The sequence below is a fragment of the Meles meles genome, chromosome 5, assembly GCF_922984935.1.
Source record: "Meles meles chromosome 5, mMelMel3.1 paternal haplotype, whole genome shotgun sequence".
Taxonomy (NCBI): Eukaryota; Metazoa; Chordata; class Mammalia; order Carnivora; family Mustelidae; genus Meles; species Meles meles.
This window is the reverse complement of record NC_060070.1, coordinates 145344143-145349812: the sequence shown is the minus strand read 5'-3', so window position 1 is coordinate 145349812 and position 5670 is coordinate 145344143. Positions and strand designations below refer to the sequence as shown.

The 5670-nt window shown below is 35.3% G+C and overlaps 1 pseudogene; it reads left to right on the top strand.

Annotated features, from left to right (window-relative positions):
• Positions 1-1143: 1143 nt before the first annotated feature.
• LOC123942830 lies at positions 1144-1296 on the top strand (annotated as a pseudogene).
• The last annotated feature ends 4374 nt before the right edge of the window (positions 1297-5670 follow it).

Sequence of the window (5670 nt, the reverse complement as noted above, 5' to 3'; positions counted from 1 at the left end):
AATTGATTGATGTTCAGTTTCTTGAATATAAATGTCCAAGTATTTTGAAACATATGTGAAAAGACTATTCTTTCCCATTAATTGGCTTTGCACCTTTGTCTAGATCAATTAGCCATATTTGTATGGGTCTATTTTGATACTACATAGTTTGATAACTGTAGATTTATGTAGAGGATGGACATGCATCGTGTGACTTCTCCAACTTCTTCTTTGTCAAAATTGTTTCGATTATTCTAATTCCTTTGTGTTTCCGCATACATTCAGATTCCCTCATTGCTGAATCCCAAAATTCTAGTGGGATTTTGATGGGGATCACGTTGCATTCATAAATCAATTTGAGGGAAATTTTCATATTAGTAATTCCATGTCTTCTGATATATGAGCATCATATTATCTATTTTATATAGATTTTCTTTGATTTCTTTCATCAGTGTTTTTCATATAGATTCTGCACATATTTTGTTAGATTTACAACTACCTATAAGTGGTGCAGCTTTGAAATTTCTACCTTCAGATGTTCATGTCTAGTATATAGAAACACTGAATTGTAGTGAACTTATACATTTATTTGGAGAGCAGCGTCATCCTTTAGACACTTAAACTTTTAATCAATTTATATGGAATATTTCACCTTTTATCCTACATGTGTAGGATACTTTTATGTATTTCAGGACTTTCTCACCTAGTTCTTTATAATTTTGTGGCAATTTGCAAATTGCCAATAATTAAATTTAATTTATAATTTGCTTCATTGCATAGAAATGCTACTACATTTTGTATTTTAACCTTGTACTCAATAACATTGCTAAACTCTGTAAGTCAGCACTGTTCAGTAGAAATGTAATGTGAACCACAGAAGTAATTTAATGTCTTCTGGTTAACTACACTTAAACACAGGGGAAAAAATACTCAGGTGAAATTAAGTTTAATAATATATTCTATTTAATACAGCATATCTAAAATATTATCATTTTTAAACATGTACCAATATATAAATTATGAATGAGATATATTCTTTTTTATACTATGTCACTAAAATCTGGTCTGTATTTTATACTCATAGGAGATCTCAAATTGGGTGATTGATTTCCAACAGTTAAAGTGAAATGTAGCACTGTTAAAACAATATGTTCCTACCGAAACAGCTTTGCGCCATGGCAGTATCGTAGCCAATGAGGTTTATCCGAGGCGCGATTATTGTTAATTGCTCCTACTGAAACAATAATATTGAATGAAAAGCTACTTTGTATTGCTTCAGCTTTAAAATTTGTATGTCTTTTTTTTTTTTTTTTAAGATTTTATTTATTTATTTGACAGAGAGAGAGATCACAAGTAGGCAGAGAGGCAGGCAGAGAGAGGAGGAAGCAGGCTCCCCGCGGAGCAGAGAGCCCGATGCGGGGCTCGATTTCAGGACCCTGAGATCATGACCTGAGCCGAAGGCAGCGGCTTAATCCACTGAGCCACCCAGGCGCCCCTAAAATTTGTATTTCAATTAATTAAAATTAAATTAAAAATTCAGTTTCCCAGCCACACTAGTCCTACTTCAGGTGCTCAACAGATACACAAAGCGAGAGGTTACCTGATTGGACAATGGAGCTGTAATTAGTACTGGTGTTTTTTCACTTCTCTTTGTAACATTTTGGCCTTACTTTGACATTTTTATTCCTTCTGTTTTCTTCAAGTATATTACATTGTTCTTTTTTTTCCAATTCATTAATTTTAAATTTTCATTTCATGTTAGCATAATCAATTTAAGAAGATTATAATTTTCTTCAAATTACTGCTTTACATATATCTCCTTGTCATTCAGTTTTACATTTGGTCTAATTCCATTTTCATATCTTCGGTGACTCATGAATAATTTAGGAGTGCTTTTTCAAATTTCCAAATGGATGTGAGAGGACTTAGCAATATTTTTATTATTTTAATTTTATTGCATTGCAGAGAACTTAATTGATACATACTGTTTGATATTTGGTGAAACTTGATTTGTGGTCTAGTATGTTTTAACTGTTTCTAAGGTCTAGCTTCAGATTTATTTACTCTCTTTACTGATTTTTAGACAGCGTGGTCTATCATTTACTAAAAGACATTCTTTTACAAGCTCCTATTATAATTACTATTTTATGTCAATTTCTTTGTAATCTTAGCAATTCTTTAATATATCTGAGACTATATTTTTGAGAGTACATAGATCAGAATCTTATCTTTTTTTTATTTGTTTATTTTTTTTTATTTGTTTATTTACAGCATAACAGTGTTCATTGTTTTGGCATCACACCCAGTGCTCCATGCAGTACGTGCCCTCCCTATTACCCACCACCTGGTTCCTCAACCTCCCCCCCCCCCCCGCCCCTTCAAAACCCTCTGGTTGTTTTTCAGAGTCCATAGTCTCTCATGGTTCATCTCCCCTTCCAGTTTCCCTCAACTCCCTCTCCTCTCCATCTCCCCATGTCCTCCATGTTATTTGTTATGCTCCACAAATAAGTGAGACCATATGATACTTGACTCTCTCTGCTTGACTTATTTCACTCAGCATAATTTCTTCCAGTCCCGTCCATGTTGCTACAAAAGTTGGGTATTCGTCCTTTCTGATGGAGGCATAATACTCCATTGTGTATATGGACCACATCTTCCTTATCCATTCATCCGTTGAAGGGCATCTTGGTTCTTTCCACAGTTTGGTGACCGTAGCCATTGCTGCAATAAACATTGGGGTACAGATGGCCCTTCTTTTCACTACATCTGTATCTTTGGGGTGAATACCCAGCAGTGCAATTGCAGGGTCATAGGGAAGCTCTATTCTTAATTTCTTGAGGAATCTCCACACTGTTCTCCAAAGTGGCTGCACTAACTTGCATTCCCACCAACAGTGTAAGAGGGTTCCCCTTTCTCCACATCCTCTCCAACCCACGTTGTTTCCTGTCTTGCTAATTTTGGCCATTCTAACTGGTGTCAGGTGGTATCTCAATGTTGTTTTAATTTGAATCTCCCTGATGGCTAGTGATGATGAACATTTTTTCATGTGTCTGATAGCCATTTGTATGTCTTCGTTGGAGAAGTGTCTGTTCATATCTTCTGCCCATTTTTTGATATGATTATCTGTTTTGTGTGTGTTGAGTTTGAGAAGTTCTTTATAGATCCTGGATATCAACCTTTTGTCTGTACTGTCATTTGCAAATATCTTCTCCCCAGAATCTTATCTTTTTATAGTAATATCTATCTATCTATCTACTTATCTATCTATTATCTACCTGTACTTCTACCTATCCATCCATTCCTCCTTCCATCCATCTGGTCTTTCATTTAGTATTTGCCTGATAAACCTTCTCTATTTATTTTCCTTTAAATTTATGTCTCATTACATTTGTTTGTTGTTTAAGGCATTTCTTTTTTATGATATTAGGAAGCCTACTTCCTCCAATGCAAACCCTGTAACTCACACTTGGGTACAGGTAGTTTATTTGGGGATTGAGGCCAGGAAGCTTAAATGAGAAAATGGGGGAAGGAAGATGGGAAGAAAGACAATGAAGTTTGATAATAAGCAGAGTAGAGAAGTGGGGTTCAATCACCTTGAGTAGCCTCTGAGAAACTTCCCAGGGGGGCTGGGTGGTTTATACATTGACTCTGTGCCTTGAGGGTTGTCCTGGATCTTAAGTCCCTCCCACATCCTGATTGACCTTCTGTTCAGTTAGGAAGCTTACAAAAGCCCTCAAGCAGGGAGGAAGAGAACAGGTGCTTGACTGGGGTGGGGTTGGGGAGCTCTTCTGGTCAGGTGATCAGGTGCAGCTTTGGAGGAAATCAGGTGGGAGGAGGAGTTGCAAGGTGCAGGGCTGGGCATCAACAGTGCCCACGTTAATTTAACTACAGTCTGGGGTTAGTTTTAAAATACAGTCTGGGGTGCCTGTATGGCTCAGTCAGTTGAGCATTGGACTCCTGATATCAGCTCAGGTCCTAATCTCAGGGTCATTAGTTTGAGCCCCACACTGGGCTCCATGCTCAATGGGGAGTCTACTTGAGATTCTCTCTCTCCCTCTCCTTCTGTCCCTCCCCCTGCTCATGTTCTCTCTCTCAAAGGAATAAATAAATCTTTAAAAAAATAAAATACAATCTAATAATCACTGTTTTTCAGCTATTTCAGCTTTTTGTCCATTTAAATTTATTTAGATTATTTTCCCCACTACTTATTTTTATGGTATTTCATTATTATATTTTTCTTGGCTTCTTTTTTTCCCCCTTTCCTCCTAATATTTACTAAATTATTGAATTTACTAAGTGTATTGAATTTTATTTATGCTTATTTCCCCCCTTCTGCTGGTTTTGAAAAAGTAAAAGTTTTGTTTGTATTTTTTAATGGCTGCCTATAAAATTTGAATAGAAGATATTTAACCTAAAGTTATTTATCTCTTTTTCAAGAAGATAAAAGAAACTAGACCTCTTTTTCTTCCACCTCCCTCCCCTCCCCCCACCCACCGTAGGTTGGTAATTGTGCAATTTTTAAATTTACATTTTGTCTTTATTATATCACATTTATTTTTTTAATATAGTCAAAGTTTGTGTACTAATTTATTTGTTCACCATTGTTTCTTGCATCCTATTCCTTCCACTTGGTGTCAATCTCTTTTTTCATAAATATGTCTCTCAGTACTTCACTCAATGAGGGTTTGTTAAGAAGTAGATTTCCTTAGCTTTGTAATTTTGCAATTTTTTAATTTTTTTGGATAAAATGATTTGTTTTTCTCTCACTCTTCAAAAACTATTACTTTGATGCAAAATCTTGACAGTTATTTTCTATAAATATTATCGAGATATTCCATTGTTATGTGGCCTCTTTTGTCTAATTTCTGCCCCATTGTAGATAATTTACTCTTCCCTCTGTTGGCTTTTAAATTTCTCTTTTTTAGTATTGATTTCACATTAATGTGTGTGAGTGTGGACTGATTTTTTTGTTGCTCTATAGCCATTGGACACACATCTTCAATCTGAAGACTTATATCTTTCATCATTTCTAAGTGGTTGTTTTTTTTTTTTTTAAGATTTTATTTATTTGAGAGAGCATGAGAGGACAGAGGTCAGCAGAAGAAGCAGACTCCCTGCTGAGTAGGAAGCTTGATGTGGAACTCGATCCTGGGACCCTAGGATCATGACCTGAGCCAAAGACAATTGCTTAACCAACTGAGCCACCCAGGCGAACTCTTTCATCATTTCTAAAAAAAAATCAGCCATCATCTCCTTGCATTCTGCCTCTCTCTTTTCTTTTGGAGCTTATATTAGCCTCATGTTACAATTCCTCATGTTATCTAATATATCTCATAGTTGATTTTGATATTTTCTGTCTTTGTAATTTTCTGTCCTTTATATTTCCTGAGATACATATTGCAGTCCACATATTCTCTCAACTATTTCTAATCTGTTCTTTAATTTAGCCATTGAGTTTTTAATTTCAGTGATTATATTTTTTATTTCTATGACTTCTAATTGGCTACATTATTTTTAATGCCTTACTTCTAGCCTAACTATCCAACTATCCAACTAGCCAACTAGCCAACTAGCCAACTTGGCAGTTGGATTTTATACCTTTAATTACAGTTGACTCTTGGACAACATGAGTTTAAACTGTGTGTGTCTACTTATGAGTGGAATTTTTTATTATAAATAAATTATTTATTA